This window comes from Alligator mississippiensis, chromosome 14 (genome assembly GCF_030867095.1).
Source record: "Alligator mississippiensis isolate rAllMis1 chromosome 14, rAllMis1, whole genome shotgun sequence".
Taxonomy (NCBI): Eukaryota; Metazoa; Chordata; order Crocodylia; family Alligatoridae; genus Alligator; species Alligator mississippiensis.
In genome coordinates this window covers 45,197-71,389 of record NC_081837.1, presented here as the reverse complement: position 1 = coordinate 71,389, position 26,193 = coordinate 45,197, and the positions used below count along the sequence as shown (strand labels likewise).

The 26,193-nt window shown below is 55.0% G+C and overlaps 1 long non-coding RNA gene across 37 annotated transcripts in view; it reads left to right on the top strand.

Moving 5' to 3' along the window:
* Window positions 1-686: 686 nt before the first annotated feature.
* Window positions 687-26,193, top strand: part of LOC132244826 (uncharacterized) — a 44,747-nt gene continuing 19,240 nt past the window's right edge. For 3 of the 37 annotated variants that reach the window (XR_009456630.1, XR_009456615.1, XR_009456608.1), the window contains exons 1-12: window positions 3,310-6,162; window positions 6,557-7,212; window positions 11,331-11,397; window positions 12,995-15,602; window positions 19,499-19,602; window positions 20,214-20,337; window positions 20,491-20,580; window positions 20,958-21,120; window positions 21,207-21,300; window positions 21,547-22,486; window positions 22,591-22,693; window positions 22,854-22,985. This is a non-coding gene — a long non-coding RNA (uncharacterized LOC132244826). The other 34 variants (XR_009456622.1, XR_009456620.1, XR_009456613.1 and 31 more) reach the window with 33 other exon arrangements.

Sequence of the window (26,193 nt, the reverse complement as noted above, 5' to 3'; positions counted from 1 at the left end):
TTGGCCGCAGGCCGCGTGCCCTGCATGGGATCTGATGCTGCCTGTGGGCTCCTTTCTGAGGTGTGTCGTTCCTAGCAAGATTTGCATGGTGTTTCCCTGTTTTAAAGTTAATTAAAAATGAAAAAAGGTTGTTCAGTAAGAACTGCATGACATCTGTTCTAGTGGAGAGTGGGGATCCTTGTTTTAACATAAGTACCATGTTGAGCCCGGTGCGGGGGGACGAAGAATTGCCGGTATTATTCGTATTCTACGTCCTTGTCACGACAGAAATGCGTGGAGGTGGGATGCGTGTGCAGATGTGTATACAGTGCGTGTGCTCTGTGTAGAATATATACGGGAGCCCCGCGGCAGTACGGAGCGATTCTCCCCTCCCCGCCGTTGTGTCCCGGCTTCGCGCCCGGCTGCAGGGACAGGAGGGCACGTGGAGCCACTTTCGTCCCTGTCCTTGTCCGCTCGCTGGCTGCAATGCCCGGCGTGACCACAGGAGAGCAGCACTGAGCCGTCCTCAGGAGCCGTTCCCCGCCCTCCCGCAGTGCCCGGCGTGAGCCACCGGGGGCAGCACCGAGCGCGCTCTCCTTCGAACCCTGGTGCGGCGGGGGGGCGGGGACCTTGGGTTTGTAACCCGCGTGGGAGTGGGGCACGTGCGGGGTGCGCGGGGCCGCAGCCCGGGAGCCGCGGAGCCGGTGCTGGCGGGACGCTGCCCCGCGCCGCCTGCGTCTGGCCCCGCTGCTCGTCGCCGCTGTCCTGGGGCGCCCGGCCCGGCCTCGTTCCGCAGCGGCAGGGGCAGGACCCGGGGGTGTCTGTGGGGGCTGTGTCCTGTGTGGAAACGTGAGTTGGGAACCTTTTTCTGGCAGTGCGGTGATTTTGTGGGTGGGAAGTTGGTCATTTAGTGTGGTGATTTGGGGCGTTTCTGTGGAAATGTTTGGGGAAATATGGAGACTTTGGGGGAAATCTGGGGATTTGGGACCTTTTTTCTGGATGTATGTGGAAATGTGTTTTTTGCTGTGGGAAACTGGGAATTGTGTGTGATGATAGCTCCTTTCCTTGAAAACACAGTGGCTCTGTATTTAAAGCTGGTTACTCTAGTAGTTGGTAGAAATGTGTTTAGAGAGATGGTGTGGTAATTTTAGGGTGAGTTGGGAGGGTTTTTAGGGGACTGGTTTGTTGTGGGATGTGTGGGAAAATTGCGTGGCAATTGGGCAAGCATATGGAAATACGGTCAGGTTGTGTCAGGGAAATTTTCTGGGGATTTGGAAACCCTTTTTGTAGGAATGTGTATAGATAAGTGAAGATATTTGTGTAGTGATTTGGGTACCCTTAATGGAAATGTGCTGGGTCGGCCCACGGCGGTCGTCTTATCCACCGCGGCGCGGTTAACGGCGTGTGCGTTTTCACTCGTGTGAAACGGTCTAACGTGGGCGTGCCCTTTCTCTGAGGCTCTCCTCATGCACCTGTCCTTGGCACCAGCATATCAGTGGTGAGCTGCAGTGTGACAGAAGTGTTACTTGGGGCAGAAGGGCCCCCAGGAGCTGTCGTGTCTGCAAGGGTCATTCTGGGTACCGAGACGGGTGTGGCGGTCCCTTGGAAACAGCCAAAGCACCACAGGCGAGTACGTGTTTCTGCTTCGACACGCCAAGCGGACAGAACGCACCAGCAGTTGCCTAGGCTTCTGCCTGGAGGCACGTCATTCACGTGCCCTGCTCCAACGGGAACTCCTCTACTGACTGCAGCTCTTGCCTCCAACTGCTGGTAGCACCCTCAAAAAGCAATGGCTTGCCCCTTGACTTGCAGAATACTGGGGGCCCAGACCCCACAGACTTTGTATTCTCTTCCCCTGTGCCTGGGGGAGGTGTTGAGCCCTTTGATCTCTGCAGTCTTCAGCACTTGTTAGCCACTCCTCCTTATGCGCGCAACACCCAGCCCCTGTGACCTTGTCCTACCTGACAGCCTCTGTCCGCCTCTCCTAGTCTCATCCTTCCTCGGAAGGCTTCCCATGAAATCCCGTCTTCTGTCCCAGCGTGCAGCAGGCCTGCACCAATGTTTTCCAGCTTGCTTTAGAGAGTTGTAGGGTAGGGGTGGTGCTTCCTTGCCCCCTGCTGTTTGCTTCTGTCCGCTTTAAGGTGTTCATGTATTTCAGTTTTCCTGTTCTCCCCTCCTCTGTGGTGCCTGTGTCTTGCGCATATGCAGGATGTTGGCGTAAGGCAGGGGCCGGCAGCTCTTTGGTCCTGTGGGCCACGGAGGCGGTACTGGGGAAGGCGAAGCGGGCCGGTCAGCGGTGCCGATCCCGAATAGCCCAGGTCCCGCGTGCCCTACGGCTCCTCCCCGTACTGCCAACAGTGCCCAGCCTAAGCCCCGACCCCCCAGCCCGCCCTGCACCTTCTCTGGACTCCCTGGACAAAGTTGACCAGATGGAACCTGTGTGCATAACCCTGGCCCGTTGTGCCCCTGCTCCAGACAACCCGTGCACGCTGAGCAGCGGCAGTAGCTGTTGCTCGACATGGCGGAAACATGACTCCTCCTCGTCACGGTGGCCGGTCCCTTCTTCCTGCGGCTGTGCAGAGTCTACACGTGGGCTGCCCTGGGGCTTGTCTCCACTGCCATCGCTGCTGCTTCCGGGCCGTGCGGCAGGGCCGTGACGGCTGTGCAAAGGAACCGTAGGGCAGCCCAGCCTCAGGCTCGTAGCGGTTGCAGCCAGAAGAGCCTGGTAGCTGTGAAAGGTGTGGGGCCACTTGCCCCTTGTGCCGAGCACGAGCTTGCGTTCACCTCTGGCAGCTACGGCCGCTGCTCAGCGTGGGTGGGCACACGTAGAGGAGGCGCCGTGCAGTTTGGGGTTTGGGCCGTGTGCACGGGTTCTGGCTGGGCTGGTGCTCGTCCACTCTGCCGGGCCTAGTCCTGAGCGGGCACTGGCTGGATGGAGTTGGAGCTGTGCGTGTGGGTCCCTGCCAGTAGCTTGGGTTTGGGGCAGTGGCGGCAGAAACTGAAAGCAGCTTTCTTTGCCTGCGCAGCCTGGGGAGGCAGTTCAGGCGCACCCCGCTGCATGCCCAGAGGCAGCGGGATGCACCAGAGGCTAGACAGTGATTGGGCAAGACAGGATTGAGGTACCTGCCAAGGGGCAGACTGAGTCCCTCCATGGGCCACATCTGCCCATGCTACTCATGGTGTTTCATATGGAACAGGTTTTAGGAGCAGAGTATCTGGAAGGAGGACTACTGTTGTAAAACTGTCCGTCTCCCTGCAGCTGTCTCCCCACACCACGGATTTGTGGCGCTGAGCAGCCATAATATGCTGGTGCCCTGCCCATGGCGTTTTCCCTCCCCCCTCAAGGCCAGTGCCCCTCGCTCCCCTTTTCTATGCTGATGCTGAAACCTGTCTAGAGAGCAGGTTGCAAAGCACCACACTTTCATTTTTTAAGCAGAAAAAGAAATGAAAAAACCTGTTGTTGTTCAGGAAGCACCGCAGGACATCAGTTCAACTTCAGGGGAGTTTGAGATGTGTGGTATACAGATTCTCACCTGTGCAGGAGGGAGGAGGAGGCTAACAGCAGATTGTCTCCACTTTGCAAATGTCTTTTAAAGCTTTCCTCTGTTCACATCGAATGTTTACGTGTGGTTTTTGCTTTGTTTTTTAAATGGATATTCCGATACGTGTCAAGCAGATTGGCGTCGCTGGAAGTTTGGGAATGGGAGCGAATCCGTTTTCCAGCGGACTTGGGAGATGTCAATGAGCGGGGGCCCGTGTCCCTGGAAAAAATACAACTCTGGAAGGGAAGAGCACTGCTCATCTCTTTCCCTGCCCACCTGGGAATGCTCCTTGTCCTGTTTTGTTTCTTTTACTCTGCTGTCTAGACCGATTTTTCATTTACAAAGGTTCACAAAACCAAAAATCAGTTGGTGTTTTAAGCTGCTTTTTTCCCACCTTTTCAGGAAGCAGTTACTCATCTTTGGTCTTGCCTGGTATTGAAGGCTGGAGAAACAGATTCTTATTGTACTTTCTCAGGCCATTGCTTGTGATGTAAATGCAGGCTTATTACTTGTTAACAGTTGCAAAGAGCATGTTCATCTAACACAGGAGGTACATGGTCCCACTAGGGACCTCTTACTGGACTTGGTGCTGGCGACAGGGGATGACCTGGTAGGGAATTGACTGACTCGAGGTAACCTAGGGGACAGTGACCATCCACTGATTGGATTCACTATCTGGCACAGGGTGGGAAAAATAACCAGTAGGGTAGGAGTGCTAGACTTCAGTGTGGTCAGGAGATTAGTTAGCGAGGCGCTGAAGGACAAGAGCACTGGTAAGATGGGAGTCCAGGAATGGGAGTTGTTCCTAAAGGGAGCAATCCTACAGGTGTAGGAGAAGATGATCCCGTTGCACAGGAGAGGGGAAAGAGGGGCCAAGAAACCCTCCTGGCTGAACAGCAAAATGCAGGAAAACCTAGGGGCAAAAAAGAGGCATATAGACAGTGGAAGCATGTGAGATTTACCAAGGTGGAGTATACCTACTTGGCCTGCACTTGCAGGGAGGCAGTTAGAAAGGGTGAACCAGAAATGGAGCTTGGGCTGGCAACAAAAATTAAAAACAAGTAAAGTCTTTCTTTAGGTGTATAAGGAGTAAAAAGAAGGTGCCATGGTAGCATAGGAACCCTACAGGACAAAGTAGGGTAAATAGTGATAGGTGGGGTGAGCGGGGCAAGGTTGAGCTCTTCAGTGAGTTTTTTGCTTCTGTATTCCTGAACATGGAACAGGACAGGTCTCCCAGTTGGATGCTAGACAGGCATAAAAGGGACACCAGCCCACCAAGTGTTTGTGCCAACTTGGTGAAGAGGCACTTGGAAAGACTGGGTGTGTTTAAGTCAGCAGACCCACGTGATCTTCATCCAAGGGTGCCAAAGGATTTGGCAGCATTATAGGAGAGCCCCGACACAGCTGTTTGAGCACTCGTGGCACTCGGGTCAGGTCCCAGAGGGCTGGAAAAGGGCCAGTGCGGTCCCTACCTTTAAGAAGGGAAAGGAGGATCCGGGTAACTAGACACCAGTTAGTCTCACTTCTATTCTGAGGAAAACCTTTGAAAACATTAAGGATCACATTTGTGGGAGTCCTGGAAGGTGGGGGGATGCTGAAGGGCAGTGAGCACATATTCATAGCAGGTAGATCCTGCCTGACTAACCTTGTTTCTTTTTATGACCAGGTCACAAAATGCTTACACACAGGAATTGAGGTAGATGTCATCTACTTGCATTTTAAGAAGGCCTTCAATATGGTATCTCATTCTAATGTCATTAATAAACTGAGCCGCTGTCACGTAGATGATTACACGATCAGGTGGGTGGCAAAATGGCTCAGCGTCATACCCAGAGAATGGCGGTGGATGGGTCGGTATCGACCTGGAAAGATGTGGGCAGTGGAGTCTGACAAGGCTCGGTCCTTGGACCTGTGCTGTTTAATGTCTTTGTGAGTCACTTGGATGAGGGCGTGGAAAGCACTCTGTCCAAATATGCAGATGATACCAAATTTATGGGTAACGTTAACATGCTAAAGCAGAGGTCCTCAAACTGTGGTCTCTGGACCAGCGCTGGTCCACAAGCTCCATGTAGGTGGTCCTCAGAAAGGTTGCAGAACAATTGAGAATCTCTGCATTTGGCCCTGCAGTTGATTACTTTTTTTTCCGGTGACGGAGATTAAGCGGTCCGCTGAGACCCTCGGCAATTTTCAAGCGGTCCGTGCAAAACAAAGTTTGAGAGCCGGTGCGCTAGAGGGTTGGGACCAAATCTGTGGGCACCTGGGCAGGTTGGAAAAATGGGCAGACCAGAATAGGATGCAGTTGAACAAAGACAAGTGCAAAGTGCTGCACCTAGGGAGAAGGAATCACCGGCACGCTTACAGGCTGCGGGAGGGCTTTCTCAGCATCAGAGCAGCGGAAAGGGATCTCGGAGTCAGCGTCGATACCGAGATGAGCGTGAGTTGTCAACGTGACAAAGCGATTGGTAAAGCTAACTGCACTTTATCATGTGTTCGCAGGTGCAGGACAAACAGGTCCAGGGAGGTGATGCTTACCCTCTACGCGACATTGGTCGAGCTGCAGTTGGAGTACTCTGTCCGGTTTTGGACGCCACACTTCAAGAGGGATGTGGACAACCTTGTGAGGGTTCAGAGGAGGGCAAAAGTATATCTATTATAGAAAATAACATGCAGTATATTTAGTTACATCAATTGCCACACTGCTAGCTAAAGATAAACCTATGATATACCATATAGGGATCATTTATGTACGGTCTGTTAGCTCCTTTTAGGACTTGTGCTTTGTTTAATTGTGTTTGACGGTTTCCTTTACTTGCTGACCAAGTTAGTTGTCGCAGCTGCGAAGGTTCACGCTGCGGTTACTCGGAACAAAGCCTTGGCCCTTGTGCTTAACAGCGTAAGCGCGGCTCAGCCTAGGCACCTTGAAAATGGCCGAGGCTGGCAGCAGGGTCATCTTATCGCTATCTGTGCTGGGGTTAACAGCGTGAGCATTTTACCTTGCGTGAAAGTGTCTGACGTGCGTCTGCCCTTTCTCACAGGCTAGTCCTTGCGCTCCTGTCCTTGGAACCAGCTTATCGGCGAGGAAGCGCAGCGTGACATTCGGAACCAAAAGGCCCGGAGTAGAAGGGCCCCCGACATCCGTCGCATCTGCAACGGGTCCCTGCGTGAGCTACTGAGAAACGAGCGTTTGGGGCCCGCACCGGTCTCTCGGAAACATCCGAGCCAGCCCTGGCAGCAGGTGCCTGCGCGTTCCTGCCTCGTACGCGGTCAGGGAACGCTACGCACCAGCAGTTGCCTCGGCTTCTGACCGGACGCACGCCGTTTGCTCGCAAGCATCCAAAGCTAGCACCTCCAGCGGCTGCAGCTGTTGCTTCCCAACTACTAGGAGAGCCTTGCAAAAGCAATGGCCTGCCCCTGGGCCAGGCTGATACCAGTGGCTCAGACCCAGGGACTTGCTGTTGTACCTCCCGGTGTCTGGATTAGGTGTCGAGCACTTGGAACTCTGGCAGCTTCAGCACATATTAACCTCTCGTCCTCCTGTGGCCAACACCACGGAGCCCGTGACCCTAATGTTTCTGTCAGCCTCTGTCCCACCCTTCCCCTGAAGGCCTCCCGTGAAATCCCTTGTCCCATCACAGTCTGCAGGTTGGCTCCAGCGGTATTTCCCAGCTGCACGTGGAGAGTTGCAAGGGAGGTGGGGAAGAGTTTTATGCCTCCATACTCTTTACTTGTTTCAGCCTGAAGCTGTTTGTTTATCTCAGGGCCTTTTTTTCCTCTCTCTCCTCCTCTGTCTGTGCTTCTGCTGTGTAGCCACTGCCTCCTGTGTATGTGGGAAGGTGATGTAAGGGGGTGCACAGTTACCCTTAAGAAGGAGCAATTTTTCTATGGAGTTAAGCTGAAACTGCTGTACAGAGCGTCTTGCAAAGTGCCTTCGGGTCTGCAGCGGTAGAAGGTATATGGGGTAAGGCACAGAGCTGAGGGAATTGCACTGTGTTGCCCTCTGTGAGCTTCCTGGGAAACACTTGGGGCGGGGGGGTGGGGGTGCAGTTCATGTAGGTGCCTGGGCAGTGCAACCATTTTTCTTCCATGCCCATGGGGTGTGGGTGCAGGTTTCCCCCTGGGTGACATGACACTGCCAGTGCAGGCCCAGTCACCTGAGCGTAGAGCCAGGGGGGACTTTATGGTATGGTTGGGTTTGAACTACAAAGGAGCAGGGACCAGGATGCACGGGTGTCAGAGATGTGTTCCAGACCAGGTGAGGGGTGCATGCAGGTCCGTGGCAGCGTCCTAGGGCAGGGCAGGGCACTGGGGGGTCCCTGTGCTTCTGGCTAGTGCGGGAGGAGCCCGGTGCTGGGGGTGCTCTGTGCTGCTGCCCACCAGCCCGTGCTTCTGGGATGCTTTGGTGCCCCTGACTCCCAGCCCGCAGCCTCTGCTTGTCTTGTGTTGCCCTCACTCCTGACCCGCAGCCTTGTCCCCATGGAAAAGATCAGTCCCAAATGCGACTCAGGTGGGTGAACAGGTGATCCAGGGCTGGGTTTGGTGGGGGAGCGGGGGCAACGCGTCCCCTAAGTGCACGGTGGCATGCGGTTGTGTCCCTCACTGGTGCTGTGTGGGCTGGGGCTGTGGTCCCACTGTTCCTGAAAGCAACGGGTTGCACCTGCTGGGCTGCAGAGGCCCCGGGGCGAGGGCAGCAGGGAGGGAGCCCGAGTCTGCAGTGGGCAGCCTGCCCCTGCCCTGCACACAGGATTGTGGGCACGGGTTCCCGCTGCCCCTCGGGAATGCGCACAGCTGTGAGGAGCCCCCCACCCAGCCTGAGCCCGCAGCAGGCAGGCAGTGGGTGGGGGGAGCTGGGCTTTGGTCTGCTGCAGCAGCCGCTGTCTCCTGCCGGGCAGGGCGCCGTGGACACGGGTCCCTGGCCCCATAGTGCTGGCAGCTGGGGGCCCCCTCTGGTAGAGCTGGGGGCCAGGAGGTTGGGCGGAGTGGGGAGTTGAGGGGCTTTTCATTTTAATCAGACATTTTGGTGTTTTTATTTGAGAATTAGTGGGGTTATCTATCAGAGATTTTGCCTTTTTTTTTTATCAGGGAAAAGCAGGATGCCTCGTCATTAGAGCAGCACGTGGGAGCCAGGGCCTGCAGCGTTATCAGGCGTGGGGTGGACACGCGGTTCCCGGTGTCAGTCAGAGCCCGGTGGGTGGCGGGCACGCTCCGCAGCAGCACCCGGGCTCCGGCGCTGCCGTGCGCTCTGGACACGAGGGGCAGCTCTGAGCCGGCACGTGTGGGGCCGTCTGCAAGGCTGGCTCGGGGCAGAGCAGACCGGGGTGCTGTGCGCGACCCTCGGGGCTGTCAGGCAGCCGCTTGCCCAGCGGAGGCATCAGCGCTGCAGGCGGGATCCCCCATGGCCACGTGCGGGGCAGGGCACGGGGGGGCGGGCGGGTGTTCTGTGCGCGGTGCCGCAGCTCGGCCCCTTCCTCCTCGAGCTGGTGCTGGCGGGACGCTGCTCCGCCCCGCTCCGCCTGGCCCTGGGCGCGCTGCTCGCCCCGCGCCCCCCGCACGGGGTCGGAGCCGCCGCTCTCCTGGGGCGCCTGGTGCGGCCTCGTTGCGCGGCGGGGCAGCGCGGTGCGGGCGGGCAGGCCCCGGCGCCGGACGGACCCGGGGGAGGGGGTGGAAATGTGCCCGTGAGCAGTGGCGTGGAGCTGTGTGAGCACCGGGGGGTTTTCGTGTTGCCTGTTTTGTGTGGGGGGCTTGGGAGACATTTTTTGTGGCAGTGTGATGATCTTTTTGGTGGGAAGTTGGTCCTTTAGTGTGGCGATTTGGAGATGTTTTGTGGAAATGTGTGAAATATGGTGGTATTGGGAGAATTGTGTGAGGAGTTGGGACCTGTATTTGGAAATTGTGGAAATGTGATTGTTTGGGGGGAATTTGGTCATGGTGTGTGGTGATATAGTGCCTTGTTTGGAAATACTGCTATTTTGTGTGGAAACGTCATGGTTTGGGAACCTTGTGGAAATGTGTGTGGAAATCTGGTGATTTTGTGTGGAAGTGGTGTGGTAATTTTAGGGTGATTTGGGAACTGTTTGTGCGACTGGCGTGTTGTGGGACCTGTGGCAAACTGTATGGGGATTGGTTCGCTGTATGGAAATACGGCTGTGTTGTGGGGGGAAAATGGTCTGGGGATTTGGAAACCCTTTTTGTGGGCTCGTGTGTGGGCTTGTGGTGGTTTGCGTGTGGAAAACCAGACATCCTTTGTGATGACTTGGGGGCGTTTTTGTGGCAATGTTTGGAGATGTTTTGTGACGTTGGGAGAGGTCTGTGGGGATTTGGGACGTTTATTTGGGGAGTGTGTGGAAATGTTAAAATGTTGTGAAAACCTGGTGATGGTGTGTGGTACTAAAGGACGTTGTTTCTTGGAAAATGTGATTTTTGTGTGGAAAACTAGTGATTTATGAACTCTGTGGAGATGTCTGTGGAAATGTGGTGATTATGCCAGTGAGAAGTGGTGTGGTAGTTTTAGGGTAATTTGGGAACTGTTTGTGTAACTGATGTTCGTGGGAGCTGTGGAAATGTGTGTGCATGGGAATATGGTTGTGTTGTGTGGGGGAAACGGTGTGGGGATTTGGAAACCTTTTTTAAGGGCATGTGGCGACTTTTGTGTGGAAAACAGTTTGTTCTGTGTGGTGATTTGAGAACCCCCTTTTTATCTGGAAGTGCTGATTTGTTTGGTGGCAGGCGAGTCATTTTGTGGTAATTTGGTGATGGGTTGGTGGAAAGGTGTGGGGAAACGTGGTATTGGGAGAATTCTGTGGGGACTGGGGAGCGTGTCTGTGGAAATGTGCTTTTTTGTGGAAGATGTGATGGTGTGTGGTGAAAAAGGATCTGTTTTAGAAATGTGATTTTTTTTGCGTGGAAAACTGGTGATCTGGCACAGGTGTACATGGAAATGTGAGTGGAAATATCTGGTGATTTTTTTGTGTGTGTGGAAAATGGTCTGGTAATATTAGGGCGATTTAGGAACCGTTTTTGTGGAACTTGTGTGTTGTGGGACGTGTGGAATAGTTTGTGGTGACTGGGTAAGTGTGGAAATATGCTTGTGTTGTGTGAGGGAAATGGTGGGCAGGGGTTGGAAAAATTTCTGTGGGCACGTGTGTACCTGTGTTTGGACACGTGGTGGTTTCCATGTCGAAAACTGGCCCCGATTTGAAAACCCTTTTTCTGGCAGTGTGGTAGGGTGTTGGGTTTTTTTGAGTGGGAGGTTGGTCATTTTGTGTGGCGATATAGAAGTTTTTTTGTAGAAACGTTTGGGGAACTATGGTGGTTTTGGGAGAGTTCTGTGGTGCTTTGGGAACTTTTTCCTGGAAATGTTTGGAAATGTGATTTTTGTTGTGGAATTTAGGACCTAGAGGTATACAGGACATTTGTTTGGGACTATAGGGGTTTTGCGTGGAAATATGATGATTTAATTTTTAGAAAATGGTGTGGTAACTTTAGGGTGATTTGGGAACTGTTTTGTGCGACCTGTGGAAAATCGTGTGGCGATGGGGTAAGCATATGGAAATATGGGTATGTTGTATGAGGGAAAATGCATGGTGATTTGGAAACCTTTTTTGTAGTAGTGCGTGTAGAAAAGTGTGATTTTGTGTGTGTGTGTGGTCATTTGATAAGTCTGAACGGGAATGTGCTGGGCTGGCCCACGGGGGTCATTTCATCCGCTGCGGTGCGGTTAACAGTGCGTGTCTTCTCACTCCAATGAAACGGTCTAACGTGGGTCTTCCCTTTCTTTCCAACTGCTCCTTGTGCACCTGTTCATGGGAGCAGTGTCAGCGAGGAGCTGCAGCGTGAAAGAAGTGGGACTTGGAAATATCCAAGGGACCACGGGTAACAGGTGAGTGTGAGTTTCTGCCTTAAACACTCTGATGGGGTAAAATGCACCCGCAGCTGCTTACGCTTCTGCCTGGAGGTGCATCATCTGCGTGTCACTCCCCATTTATGGGGGCCTCAATTCACCTCCTTCCGCCGCACCTGATTTACATGTGGGGACCCACTCTTCAGCCTGTGGGCAGGCATGTACCTGTGTACATGGTCACATGCACATAGCACCCCTTTGTGACCCCTCCTCCTGTTTCCCTGAGCACCTTGCAGGATGGAAGTCTGGCAGCCTGCAAGGAGAAACCCACCATTGGTCATGCTGTTCCCCTTTAGAGGTGAAAATCTGGATTTTTCTCATTTAAAGGAGAAAATCTGGGGGCGCTGGGTATCAGCAAATAAAAACCTAGGTTTCCGGACTAGCCCAGGGATTGACACGACACTCGGTTCGAGGAGTGACGGAAAGGCTTTATTTACTACAAGTATTTAAGATCAAGTCAGGCAAATCCAAACCAAATCAAAGTCCAGTAATTAGCTGTAAGGTGATGATTTCTCGCCAAACAGGCGACAAAGAGGCGGTCTGTTTCCCTTCACCTTGTAGAGTAAGTTGGGTGCGTCGGCAAGCCGTGTCAGAGAGATTTTTCACTCCTGAAGCGTGCGTGTGCTGTGTGCTGTTTTACTTTTTATCCCCTTACTTTAGCATCTTCAAAGCATTCTTTTAGTTGTGTAAATTAAGATGGAGTCCCAAACAGTAACCGACAGGAAAAACCTGCCAAGTACCGGTTATCAGAAATTTCTAATGCGAACGAGTTAGCTTCTTCGGTAACGAGAGGTTATTCAGTTTGGAACGTATCGAGAAACCGATTAACTGCTAGGAAAAACATACTAAATCAGGAGGAGACATCTATTACATACGGAGAATGTGTTTCAGCATATAAACGCGACTTAGTCGGAAAAGAGATATTTATCGTGCTAATTAATTGAGGATAGACGCTTCATACCGTTACACACCAGACAACTAAGAGTCTGTGTGAAATCATCCTGAATATAGCCCGATAAGATGGAAGAGACTTCATAATTCTTTCTTAGGTGGCCTGGCCATGAAATTGCATTGTCTTGCATTATGCAGTTAGCGTTATTATTCAGTATTTTAACTTTTGTGAGTAGGGCCAAGCTTTACATGATTTTCAGAGTCGTTACTGGGTCGGGGTTCTTAAGGTGACATACTGGGTTTTACTGCATTTTTCCCTGGTGAATGCAAAACCCGGGTCCCTGCCAATTACCCTTTTTGTACGTGAAGTGAAGACGCTATGACATTTGCCGGTGATGCTCTTAGCGTATAAAGGATTACAACCCTCCAAATTGGATAAAGCAGCTAGAGACAGGGCTAGAATATGCACTTTTATTGATCACACCTCGAGGCATAAGAATAAACCCTTTGTGCTATGCCTACCTAGTGACTTGTCACACCACAATACAGATTGCCCAGTCTACCGGCTGGGGGAGATGCAGGAGGGAGGAGGAGGCTAACAGGAGGTTGTCTCCACTTTGCAAAGGTCTTTGTAGTTTCCCTTTTGTAAAAACCTAATTTTTACGTGGGCTTTTTAAATCGATAGTTTGACGGGCGTCACGTAGACTCGTTTTGCTGAAACTTTGGGAACGGGACCGAACCCATTTTCCTGTGCGCTTGGACCTGCAGATGGCTGGGGCCCGTGTCCCTGGGGAAACTCTGAGTCTGGAAGGGAGGAACACTGCTCATCTCTCTCCCTGCCTGCCTGGGAATGCTCCTTGCCTTGTGTTTGTTAGACTCTGCCATTTAGACCTATTTTAACTTGTAACAGGGTCACAAAACCAAATGCCAGTTGCTGCTCGTAGCTGCCGTTTCCCATCGTTCCAGAAAGCAGCTACTCGCTCTTGGTCTTGTCTGGTATTAAAGTCTTGAGAAACAGAATTTTATTCCACTTTTTTTGGCCGTTCCTTGGGATGTAAGTGTAGGCTCACAGCCTATTCCTTGTATGCCAGCTTAAGCACGTGTCGTTCTTAAGTTAGGCTTCTGGTAGGTGTGTAGTCTGCAATACTGAGCGTGGTCTGTCAGGCCCTGACCATATTTTCAGTTTACACCGAGGGGAATCTGCCCATAGCCTTCCTTCCCCTTTCTCATCACCATCTTCGTAACATCCCTGCCTCTTTACTTGTCGCTCATTTCAGGAGCTGTTGTGTGCCAGTGCTTCTGTTCCCTGGTGCTTTCCCCGGGTACCCACCCTGTCTCCTGTACGTGGCGGAGGACCGGTTTAAGGAGTTGCACGGAGGGCCTCACAGAAGTCCTGTGTGGTCACGGGTTTACAATGAAGACTTGCAGCTGTGTGTTACTATTTCTGGGGTGTGCCGTGTGTGAGGTGCAGCTGTCAGAGGAACGCTTTGGAGATGTCGCTCACGCAGGGAAGCAAAATTGTTCTGCTCCCCACTACTGAGCTTTAAAGGGTGATACCTGTGAGACATCACATCCCCTGTCCAAACCTGAGCCATCTGAGCAGGGGAAGTGGCATGGGAGCGGGGGCCAAGATACCTGGTTGACAGCCCAGACTGCAAGTTGAAGGCTGCAATGGAAGCGCTCAGAGTGTGGCCTGTCAGATTCCAACAAAATCTGTCAAGTCTCACATGTAGCTTATCACAAGGAAACGAAAAAGAAAAGGACATGAGCAGGGGCCCATGTTAGAGTCTTAGTGCATTGGTCAGCGATTGGGGGTGAGGGGGTGCATGTCCCTCCTTCACTGCTTGTGTGTTGACTGTCATTGTTAAAGGACCAGGGTTGGGGGCGGGGGCATTCTTGGCTGCTTGGCCAAGTGCCTGGGGGAAGAGCTAGGAGGGAGGGGGAGGTTCAGCAACCCCGGACTGGCCAGGTCTCCCCCTGCCTCCCACAGGGCTGCGCTACCTGCTACTGGCAGTGACTCTGCCTGGAGCAGTTGGCAGGCCCTTGTAAGCAGCCTGCACTGCTTGGGAGATGTGGGCTGTGACACCTTGGTTTTCTGGACTGTGGTAAGAAAGCAAACAGCCTTGTAGTACAGGCTTCAGTTGTGGGACTGCACCCTGTTGTTGAGACCCCCCCCAGGGGCTTATTTCTTGTATGTCCATGCAGGATAGTTGGAGGGGTGGGGAATGGAAGGAAGAGGCATGGATGAGACCTGCATCTTCTGTTCAGCAAATTTCTGTAAGTAATGTTAGTACTACTAATATTATCCCTGTTCTGATTCTTACTATTACTATTATTTGTTTTCCCATATACTTTGCCAACAAAGCACCTGGCAGGTCCAGTAAGAAAAGGAAGTTTCCAAACAGGTGACAGAAGGAAACCAAATGATTTAAGTATGCAAGTGGTGGTGGTGGTGTTGGGAAGGTTCAGGAACCATGGGGGAGGCAAGATTTTTTGTTATGTCTTTTGTGGCAACAACAGCACGGTTTGGACGGACAGAAGCAAGGTTTTAGGCATCCCAGTCCCCTTTTTCAGTCCTGGTTCCTTCCCAGCATCCTGAGGAAAGGTACTGTCATACCCCAAAGGTTGCCTGTATCTTACAGTTGGTCTGGTAAAACAGGGGTCAAAAAACCTATGGCCTGTGGTTTGGATCCAGCCTGTGAAGAAACTGGTTCTAGCCCGTAGCAGTTCAACCAAGGAGCAGCACACTCCCACGGTGACAGCAGCAGGGACATCCCCAGCAGCCTGTTGCCACTGCGTTCAGTTTGTTCTTTGTGCTGCAGCAGAAGCAGCCTCCCCAGGGTCCCGGCCCCTGCCTCTTTCTTTTGAGTCCCTTCACAGCCTGTGGAGATTGCCGGGGAGCAAGCTGTCACGTTGGCAACGGTGCACAACGGCAAAAGAACGGCCCTTCCCTGCAAGGAAAGATTGCACCTAACTCCGAGCGAGCAGAGCAGAGCAGAGCATGGACACAGAGCGAGATGCTCATCAGTAGGGTAGTCTGGCCTTGCCGTTGCTAGGAGTGCCCAAGTAGGGAAGTGTTGGAATAATTTCTCAGCTTTTTCCCTAGATCGCTCTAAGAGGAGAGGGGAGCGCTAAGCACACTTGGGTTCGTGCACGCTCCCCATCGTTTTCAGAAGCGGACGGCAGGAGAAAGTTTGCGGTCAGCGATAGCAGCACAAGGCCGCGCAACCAGGCTCGGGAACGTGGGGCTCTTTCCTAAACCAGGAGTGGCAGGACTTGCACAGCTTTGCCAGGTGAATGCTGTGCCTGAGTCCTATATATTGCTTACCTTGGCTCTTGCTGCCCTCTCCCTCCCTGCCTCCACGAGCACAGGTACAGCCTTTCTTAAGCCCCTCTCACTGCTACCTGGCCAACTTTTAAAGCAGTGGTTCTTGCCCTTTTTCACTCTAGGACCCCCCACCATCCTGGTCCGTGATTCAGAGAGTCTCTCGCTCCCTCCCTCCCGTTCCTTGACCCTGCCCCTAGGCAGCCTTGCAGCATTTCTCTCTACCTTGCTGTGACCCTTTCAAATCTTGCAGAGGAACCTCTCTGCTCCCTTTGGCTGGTGGTGTAGATAACAGGGAGGAAGGTAGGGAGCCTCTTCCTGTCCTGGAGGGCACAGTGAGCAGAGCTAGGGTATAAAGATGGACGTGGGCCCCGTGCAGCGAGCGGAGGCTGCTTCGGCACCGGACCTGAGGACGAGGACCGAGCTGAGCACGGTTGCGTTCTTGTTGCCCGGGCAAATGGGGAAGGTCGTGCCGGCTGGGAAGGGTCCGGTGGACACCTCGGCCTGTTCTCCACGCTTTTTCTGTGGGCGGAGCGGGTGGGTCGTCCTGCCGGCAGTCGGGTCGAGGACAGGCTCTGGCATGGCACTGCCGAAAGCATTTTGGCAAAGTTGAGGCTCAGCAAGGCCTGCCCATACTGCTGCTTGGTTCCTTAGTATTGCAATCCTGTTTTGGTTTCTGAGTTCCCCCATTTCGTGTTCTTACTAACAGCTCGTTACCGCCGGGCCTCGGCCGAGGAGGCTGCGGCCAGTCTGCGCTCAGAACCTCGCAGGCCGACGCGGGCACAGAAATGATGCAGCTACGGCTCCCTCGATGGTTACCCTTGAAATGCAAAAGGCGGGTCCCACTACAGTGGCCACCCAGGCAGCTAAGAGGCAGGAGACCAAACTGCAGCCTGAGCTTGCCTGTCATACCCCAAAGGTCCCCCACGCAGTAGTGCAGCACCACGCACGTTCTCCCCCGCGGGGTGGGAGGTGGTGGGTCTGACTGGCAGCAGGTCCCTCGCTGGTGCAGATTCCCTCGCCTTTGCCTTCCAGCTCGCCCCGTCCTGCAGACACCCGAAGCGAAGGTCTGGGGTGGGAGCCAGGTGCCAACAGCTGGGGGTTGGGTTTAACGCCGTGTGCCGGGTAGTGTGGCGTGGGCCAGGTGCTCTTTCTTGGCTGAGTGGGTGAGGTGCCTCACCCGCAGAGGTTTTGGGGGCTATGGCATTAGCGCCAAGCCGGGGTCAGGACGGATGCTGGAAACAAGTGCTTGTCGCACACGGCCACGGAACAAGATGCGCAGCTCCGCATGACAAGGCGGCACCTGCGGCGGTGATGCCTGATGCGCGCTAGCGCTTCCTCACAGGTAGGACCTGCCTCGGGCCGGCGCAGTCCGGCAGCCGCGGGACCGCGTACCTTCCTGCGGCTGGGGTGCGCCCAGAGTGGCAGCGGCCCCTGCCTGGCGGTGAGGACGGCGCTGGCGGACGGGGAGGGCAGAGTTTGCAGTCCCGGTCCCTCCTCCCGTCCCAGGGGCAGAGCCAGACCCAGCGCGCACTGCCCTGCGGCCGGGCCGGAGTGCGCGGGGCGGGCGGCAGGAGTGGGGGGCGGTTGGGGCCCGAGCGCTCTTCCTGGGGGCCTGGGCGGGATCCGCCGGGCCGCCCTCGGGTCCCGGCGCGGCAGCGGGAAGCCGAGGTGCGGCTCGTGCCGCCGGGGCGGTGGCGGCCACGGGCCCAGGTTCGTGCGGCGGGGCCCGGCGGCCCGTGCGGAGCTGCCTCCCTGCGCGCCCGGGGCGCTCATCCCGTGAAAAGCCGAGCGCCGGCGGGCGCGGCACGTGACCGGAAGGGGCGGGGCTCGGCGGGCCGGCCTCGGGGCGCTGGAGGCGGAGCTGTGGGCTGCGCTGCGCCGGGGCCGGGGAAGGCGCCTCGCCCTGTGTGCGGGCTGGGCGTGCCCGGTCCCCCGTGCCGGGGCGGCGCTGCCCCGTGTCCCCGCGCTCCTGCGTTTTGTCTGTCCTCGTTTTCGTGTTGTTAACCCGCCGCTTTCTCTGCGCTGCTCCCAGCCGGCGGGCGCGCTGCTCGGCGGGGTGCTGTCCCTCGGGCGCCTGGGGCCCTGCTTTGCTGGGGCCGGGGGTGTTTTGGGAGCCGTTGGCTGAGACCTGCCCTCGGTCCGAGTCCTGGCCTGGGAGTGCTGTTAATTGCCCGCGTTAATTGCCTCGAGTCGGGGCGGGTCTTTCCGCCGCGGTGCCTGGTCTCCGAGGAGAAGGGGGCCGCGGGGCCTGGGTGCGAGGAGTGTCCCCTGTGCCGGCTGGGCCTTCCCCTGGGCTCCGGCCCCTGCGTGCCCTGGGCCTTGGCCCGAGGTGCCCCAGCCGCACCTGGCCTGCCCTGCCCTGCCCTGCCCTGCCGGGGGGCGGGGGCGGAAGGCTTGACTGCGGGTGCCGGGAGCCAGCTGCGGCCGGCTGGTCTCGGGGCCCGGCAGAAATGCGTCTCGCGCGGGGTGGGGGTGAGCGGTCCCGTTGTGGGGCGGCGTCCTGAGCTCTGCTGTTTTTAATGCTAGTTTACTAGCTGCAGCCCCCAAAACGCTAGGAATTACATTTTTATTCCAAAAGTATTTATTGAAGTCCAGGATTTTTAGGTACCCTTTGAGTGCGTACTTTAACACAGCGTCAGCAATTATTTCCGGTGCAGGGCCACTCACCAAGTGGTGGCACGGGTTGCAGCCCTGCCCCTGGCTCGGTGCCCTGCCCCTTGGGCAGCAAGTCCTATCCCGTAACCCTGGCCTTTGCCACTAGAAGTCCCTCTCCTTTCCCCCTGGAAACACTCCTTTCAGGAAGGGGTTTTGTCATCTCAGAAGCAGAAAAATACCAAGTTAGGTTCTAAAAAGAGAACATCTACAACAATGACTAATTTTATTAAAAAAAAAAAAAGCGGTCATTTGATTTCAAGAGTCACTCTTGTGCTCCCTGGGCACTGGAAACACATCCAGCCTGAGCTTCTCTGAGCACAGCCAGGCTTCCAGAAACCGGTGCACCATTGGATCCAGCAGGTGCAGCCTGTGAGCTGGGGCTGCAGCCGTGCAGCTAGCACCCTGCCTGGGCAGCCTTGAGGGAAGCACCCGCCCCCTGCAACTCGGGGGCTGTGCAATGCCCAGCAGCTCGTGTTGGCAGGCTCTGCTGAGGGCTGTGGGGGGGGAAGCAGTGAGGGGCCTGATCTCTCTTCTTCCCCCTCCCCCAGCCTGCGTGCATCTGTGGGCAGGCTCCAGAGCACTGTGGTTGTTTCATTAAGCATGGTGACGAGCTGCTGAGATTAGACCATCGGAGCGCTCTGGAGAGACGGAATAAGCCTCTGGAAGGGGGAAAACTTATAGAGCGGATGACTGGTTCCTATGGAGGGGGTGCGGGGTGGAATAGAGCTGCTTCTGTAACTCTTTGGGTGGGAGTTGTTCTGCCCTCGGTGCTGTGAGGACTGGAAGTGTAGTTGCTTGTAAGGTTTTTTTGGTTGTGGTGGGGTCGGTTGGCCTTTCTGCCAAAGTTTCTAGGGTCTGAGAAGCAAGTGTAATGAAGAGACCTAGAGCTGATGACTCGTGGAGGGAGCAAGAGGCTGGGTGTGTGCTTCTGGATTCCCTGTGGTGAGGCCTCTGCCCCTGTGCCCTTAGCTGCCTTGGAGCGGGACACGGTCACAGCCCGGGGGAGGTGCAAGCTTCCTTGGATCCGTGTGGGGTTGTCTTTGATTTGTCAGTTTGTTGCAAGGTACAGGGATGGCTTCTGGGAGCTTGGAGACACTGGGTGGTGGGGCCTGGATGTGTGTGTATGCTGTTTGGGAGGGATTTCCCCTGCCTTTCAGTCTGCTCTTGATTGACCCTGTGGGCTCCGTGGCTTGTTTTGTCTTTCAGGATCCTGGCTGTTGTGGAGAGACTTTGGGTTGGAGATGGATGCAAAGAAGTGGAGGCGTGGCATGGTGATGGAGGATAGAGCAGGAGGAGTAGTGTGATGGAAGGTGGACTTACCTCAAGCGGGGGTGGTGTTTTGAGTGGGGGTGTCTGGGTGGGCTGGGAAGTCCCTGCTCTGGGTTGGTGTCCTGAGCTGCACGCTCCCAGGGCAGGGCTACTCAAGCGGAGGGCCATGGCACCCAGGAGTGCCTCTGAGATGAGTGGTGTACGGCTGGGCTGGCTTGGCCCAGAGTTGCTCTGAGTCTGTGCAAAGATCTCCAGGTTGCGGTGGGACAGAGGATTGGGTCTCTGCCTGGCTGTACCTGTTGCCACATGCCTCCTTTCAGTGCTGGGAATTGCATTTATGTCTCATCTCTCTGGGTGTGTCACTGGTGTCTGTCTTTGTACTTCTGTTCTTAAAAATCACTGCAGCACTTGTTACTTTGTTCTTCCCAGGACTGAAAGGAGGGTTGTGTTTGCATGTAAATTGATCCCCTCACTTGGGAGGGGTGTAGCTGCAGCCCCCTGCGGTTTGTTAGTGGGGCCAGTCCAAGCTGCTGTTGTACCCCTGGTTGGGAGGGAGGGGATGCTGTCCCGTTGGTGGTGTGAGACCTGCGCATAGCGCTGCAAGTGTTAATTTCTGTTGTTCATTTTTGGCGGTGTGGACATGTTTGGCAAGATGACCAAAGTCTGGTCCTGAGTGGAGAAGAGCTGAGGAAGAGGTGAAGAGCCCTGGAGCTGGTATGGCGTGGAAGGAGTTGGAGACGGCCTGAAGCCATGCTCACGTGATCACCTGGAGCGAGGTATTTGCTTCTTGTGGGTTGCAGCTCTGGATGGAGAGATCCTGCAGTTGGTAAGGGGTTGCTTGGAGCAGTGTGGGGTAACTGCTAGACTCAGACATTCGTGCTTTGCCCTTTGATGTTTTTCATGCTGAGGCTTTTCTTTTGCGTCCTCAGCAGGTGCCTGCATCGTATCTGGGAAAGGGATAGCAAGCATGAGGACTGATGGCGCACAAGGACTGAAGGCGCAGCGTGATGCCAGGTGTGGTGAGTGCTGGCTCTCGGGGCTGAGGCTTTCCCCTGCTGTCTGCCTACCCTGTGCGTGCCCATAGCAGTGTGTTGAGGTGCTCCCTTGGCTGGATGTGTGGGGTGGCAATTCTCCCGGTGGTTCCCTTTGACTGTGTTTTGTTCTTCTACTTGGGGTGAATACCTGTGCTTGCTGTGCTTGCTGTGGGAAAGCCCTAGGAGGACTCTGCCTGCACCCTTGCAGCTATGGGGGTGGGGGTGGGGTTAAAAAAAAAAAAAGAAAAGAAAGGGTGCCCATGGGGTCTTGGCAGGGTGGGGCCACTGTCCCCAGCCCGGTGAGGCCTCTGAGTTGCTGATAGTGGCAATTTCCTTTTCTTTGTCTCTGTATGTGTGTGGAGGAGCCATCTTCTGAAGGCTTGAGGGCTGTGGAGCAGACTCTGTGAAGATGAAGTGAAGAGTCCCAGAGATGGTGCAGGAGGAAACGGGCAGCCCTGTTGTGACTTCCTGATTTGCGTGGTGTGAGGCCTCTTCCCCTGTGGCATCACCTGGCTGGAGTCTGGGGTGGGTCTGAGCTGTCTTGCAACAGCGTGATGCGTTTGTCTTCCTGCCTGACCACTTCTTCCACACTTGTTCTTTCATGTTTCTAGGAGGTTTTGTGTGTAGCTTTGCAGGCGGTGCGTCTCCGCTCCCACTTCTTGCTGTGAGGATGCCTGGATAAGCAGCAGCATGATTGTGGCTGGGGTGAGTAGTGCCTGTTGGAGGTGAGGGCTCTCCTGCGGTGGCTGTCCCCTGTGTAGGTTAGCTGAGTCCTTGATTGCTTGTAAATATGCACCTCAGGCTGGCCACAGGCATGCCTTTGTGAGCAGAGTTAGTGGATAGGGGGGCTGGATGTATGCTGGGGGTTTGGAGAGGGGAACGTCCCTTATCTCCGAGTCGGTGCCCTTGCATTCCCTCGGTGGGCTGATGAGGTTTTTGTTTTTTTTCCAGTGGCCTCAATGTTGTGGGGGAGAGGAACAGAAGCGAGGCTTCTGCGGTGGTGGCAGAAGATGGAGGAACTGGATCCCGAAAGGTGGGCTGGGTTAAAGTGGGAGGCTGGGTTGCGTTTTCCCTGGTCGTGTTTGGGTGGGGAAGGAAACGCCTTGTGCGTGATGGGGTCTGGAGCTCCGTGCTGTCTGGGAAGTGATGCTGAAGCAGGGACTTGTGGCCCTTAGGGATGCTGCAGAGCAGGGGGTGTAAGCCTGAATTGGGTTTAGTTTGGTGGTGAGACCTGACTCCTTGTAAAGGCTGGAAATTGTCCTTGAGTATATTAGGGGTTTCAGTGTTTGCCCCTGGCTTCTGGGTGCAGGTGACAGCATTGGATGTGCTGGGACAGAGGAGCGGGTGCGTGCGTGTCCGCCTCTGCCTGGCTGTTGCTGCTGCCACTGGTCTTCCTTCAGTTCTGGGAATTGCACTCTGTCCTATGTCTCTGGGTGTGTCACTGGTGTTTCTTTCTACTTTGATATCTAAAATCACAGCAGCACTACTTCTTTCTTTCTTTGCTCTTCCCAGAGCTGGAAGGATAGGTGTGTTTGCAACTGAATTGATCCCCTCATTTGGGTGGGCTTTGACTGCACCCTGTGTGCCTCGCGTGCGAGTGGGGGTGTTATGCTTTCGGTGTCCTAGGCTGCTGGGGGTGGGGGGCGTTGCCTCTGCTGTCAGTACTATGAGATGTGAATACTGTTGCGTGTAGTAATTGCTTGTTGTTTTGGGTGTGATGTTAATATGTCGAGCGTGAGTGGAGAAGAGCTGAGGCGAAGAGACCTAGAGCCAGCGCTAGGTAGAAGCGGGTGGAGGAAGCAGGTGGTTGTGCAGCCATGCTCGCTTCTGGGTCACCTGGAGGGAGGCCTCTGCCTGTTCGGTGGACCTGTGTGCATGAGCAGAGCCTGCAGTGAGTAAGATGTTACTTGGAGCGGTGTGGCGTGGTCTTCCCATGGGGCGGTTGCTTGTGCTTGGCCATTTTGTTTTGCAGTGACGTTTCTTGTGTGCCCTCAGGAGGTCCCTGCTTCCCCTGTGTGGAGAGGATGGCAAGGAGGGAGGAGAGTGCGCCGGAGGAAGAGGAGCGCGATGCCAGGTCCCATGAGTGCTGTCTCTTGGGGTGAGGCCCTTCTCACAGTTGGATGGGTGCACCCTGGGCAGGCACGTCTTGGAGAGCTGTGAGCTGGGGCCTGGGTGTGTGTGGTGTGAATTGTACCTGTGGGTTTCTTCTTCTGTTCATTTGTCCCCTTTGGGGTGACTGCGTGTTCTGTCCCTTGCAGGGTCCTGACCTGTGCAGAGGGAAATGACTGCTGGTTGAAGGAGTGAAGCTGAGCAGCGCCCACGGAGGGTGAAGCAGGAGGAACTCGATGCCGCACGGCGTGTCGGTGCCGGATGGGCAGTTCTGGCAATTGGTACGAAACGGCGTGGGGCGGTCTAGGGTTTTTGGAGTCTGGCAGTTAGTTTTTGTTTTGCTCTTTGTTGCTAGTTGTGCTGAGGTTTTTTCTTGGCTGCCTCAGCAGGTGCCTGTCTCCCGTATGGGGAGAGGATGGCAAGCAAGCATGCTTGAGGGCTGGAGGAGAAGAGTGATGCCAGGTGTGGCAAGTGCTGGCGGTCAGGGGTGAGGCCTTTCCCCTTGTGCCTGTGTACCCTGTGTGTGCCCTTAGTGGTGGGGAGAGGTGCTCCCTTGGCTGGACGTGTAGGGTGGGAATGCCTCCGCAAAGATCAGGACCCTGGACTGGAGTTCAGCCCAAGGAGCAGAAGTAAACACAGGAGAAGGAAGCCACTGAGGAGAAGGGAGAGGGCGAGGGACTGGAGCAGAGCAGTGGTAAGGGAGCAAGACGAGCAGGATGCTAGAAGGTGCTGTGGGATGGTGGGGGTGTCTGTGTGTGGTGGGAAGGCCCTGGTGTGGGACGTTGTCATGAGTTCAATTAGTGCAAGCAGTTACGGTCAACCGGGGTGTTGCGGAACCTGAAGTTTCCCTCGTTCCTTGCGGTGGCTTGCTGTGGCCAGGGGTCCCTCATCTGGCTCTGCGTGAGGCTTGAGCATCCCCGCCTGCCCCTGCCACTAGCTTTTTTGGCTCCCTGGGCTGGGTTTGGTCCAACATCTGGGTGCCGGTGTCTGGCTTTCCCAGGTTTTGTTGGGGCAGGAGTTGGGCGTGCGTCTCTGTCTAGCTGTTTGTCTTCCCACAGGCTCTCCTACCAGTGCCAGGAATGGCTTGTCCTGTGTCCGTGTGCTTTCTTGTTTGTCTTGTTGCTTTGAGAGTCGCTGCAGCATTTCTCTCCTCTTGCCAGAACTGGCAGGAGACCTGCGTTTGCACATTAAAATTGCTTCCTTTGCTTGCTGAGGGAAACTCCTGAGCGGGCTCTGGCTGGATAGTCACAGCTATGGGGGGCGGTGGTAAAATAAATTTGCTTGGGAGTGTTGGCAGGGAGGGTGCACTGTCCCCAGCGCTGTGAGGCCTCTGAGTTGTTGATAGTGGCCATTGCCTCTTTGTGAATGTGCGTGTGGAGGAGCCATCTTGCCAGGGCTTCAGGCTTGTGAAGCGGACACTTGGCAGAATAGGTGAAGAGACCCACAGGTGGCAGCGGAGGAAATGGGCAGCCCTTTCACGCCTTCCCATTTTGTCTCGTGTGAGGCCTCTGCCTCTGTGGCGTCACCCGTCTGGAGCCCGCGGCGGGTTGGAGCTTCCTCGGACCACCGCGACGTATTTGTCTTCTTGTCGGACCGCTTCTTCGCACTCGCTCTTTCGTGTTTCCAGGTGGTTTTGTGCGTGTACCTTTTGCAGGTGGCGTACCCCCTCCCCTTTCCAGCTGTGAGGTTGAGTGGAGAATGAGCCGCACGGTCGTGGCTGTGGCGAGTAGTGCCTGTAGGAGACGAGGGGTCTCCTGTGGTGGTTGCGCCGTATGTGTGGCGGTTGCTGTGATTGGTGACTCCTTGATTGCTGTGAATATGTGGCTCCGGGTGACCACAGGCAAGCCTTTGAGAGCTCAGTTGGTGGGTAGTGGGGCTGAATGTGTGTGGTGGGGGTTTGGAGAGGAGCTTTCTTCCTCTGAGTTTGTGCCCTTGTGTCCCCTCTTAGAGCTGATGAGGTTTTTGTTGTTTTTTCAGCTGCGTTGATCTCGGGGGAGGAGGATACAAGGGCATGTTGTGGCGTGATGATGGAAGGTGGAGGAACAGGATGGTGAAAGGTGGGCTGGGTTAGAGTTGCAGGGATGGGATTTGCCCTGGTGATTTTCAGGTGGGGGAGGTAATACCTAGTGTGGGACAGTGTCTGGAGCTCCATGCTTCCTGGGCAGTGATGGTGACGGAGGGGAATGTGGGCACCAAGTGTGCTCTAGAGCTGGGTGGTATAACCCTGGATTAGATTTTACCCTGGTTGTGAGTTGTTGTGTTTGTGTGAAGTCTCAGAATTGCCCTTGGCTATATAGGGTTTATCCCTGGCATCTGGGTGCAGATCTTGCCCTTGGATGTGCGGGGGTAGAGGAGCGCATGTGTGCGTCTCTGCCTCTGCCTGCCTGTTGCCGCTGCCACTGGCCTCCCTTCCGTTCTGGGAACTGCGCTTTGTTCTGTCTCTCTGGGTTTGTCACTGGTGTTCCTTCCTTGTTTGTTTGTGGCTTTTCTTCGTTTTGGTTTTTTGTTTTAACCACTCTAGCACTTCCTTTGTTCTTCCTTTGCTCTTCCTAGACCTGGAAAGAAGGCCATGTTGGCACCTAAATTGGTTCCCCCTTTGGGGAGTGGCTTGACTGCACCCTGCCTACTTTGTTTTGGGAGTGGTTTGGAGGGGAAGGTGTCTCCCCTCAGTACTATGAGATATGAATACTGTCCCATGTAGTAATTGCTTGTTGTTTTGGGGTAATGCCAATGTTTGGACCGTGAGCAAAAGAGAGCTTGAGATAGAGGAGAAGCGACGTAGAGCCGCGACCATTTAGGAAGTGGAGGAAGCGGGCGGCTGCGCACCCGTGGTGACTTCCGGGTGGACTTGGGGGCAGAGCCTGTAGCGAGTAAGATGTTACTTTGAGCGGCGTGGGATTGTGTTCCAGTAGGGCAGTTGCTTGTGCTTTGCACTTGCGTGTGGCTTCAGGAGGTGCGAGGTGCCTGTGTACCCCTGTGTGGAGAGGAAGGCAAGCAGGGATGAGACTGGGCTGGAGAAGGAGCAGCGTTATGCCAGGTTGGGCGAGTGCTGCGTCTGGGGGTGAGCCTTTTGTCCTGGCTGGATGGGTGCACCCTGGCCAGGCATGCCTTGGGGAGCTTTGAGCTCAGGGCTGGGTGCGTGGGGTGGGAATTGTACCTGTTGGTCCCTCTGTCTGTTCACTTGTGCCCCTAGGGGTGACTGCCTGTTCTGTCCCTTTGTAGGATCTTGTCTAGTGTGGAGGGAAGTGAATGCTGGTTCAGGGAGTGGAGCTGAGCAGTTGGGGAGGAACTGGGTGTTGTGAGGTGTGTTGGCATTAGATGGGTAGATCCAGTAGTAGGTAAGGAGCTTGCTTGGAGTAGTCTGGGGTTGTGAAGTCTGGCAGGTATTTCTGCTTTGCCCTTTATGGGTCTTTGTGGTGAGGTTTTTCCTTTGTGCCCACAGCAGGCGCGTGCCTCTGGGATGGGGAGAGTTAGGGTTAGGATGCACGA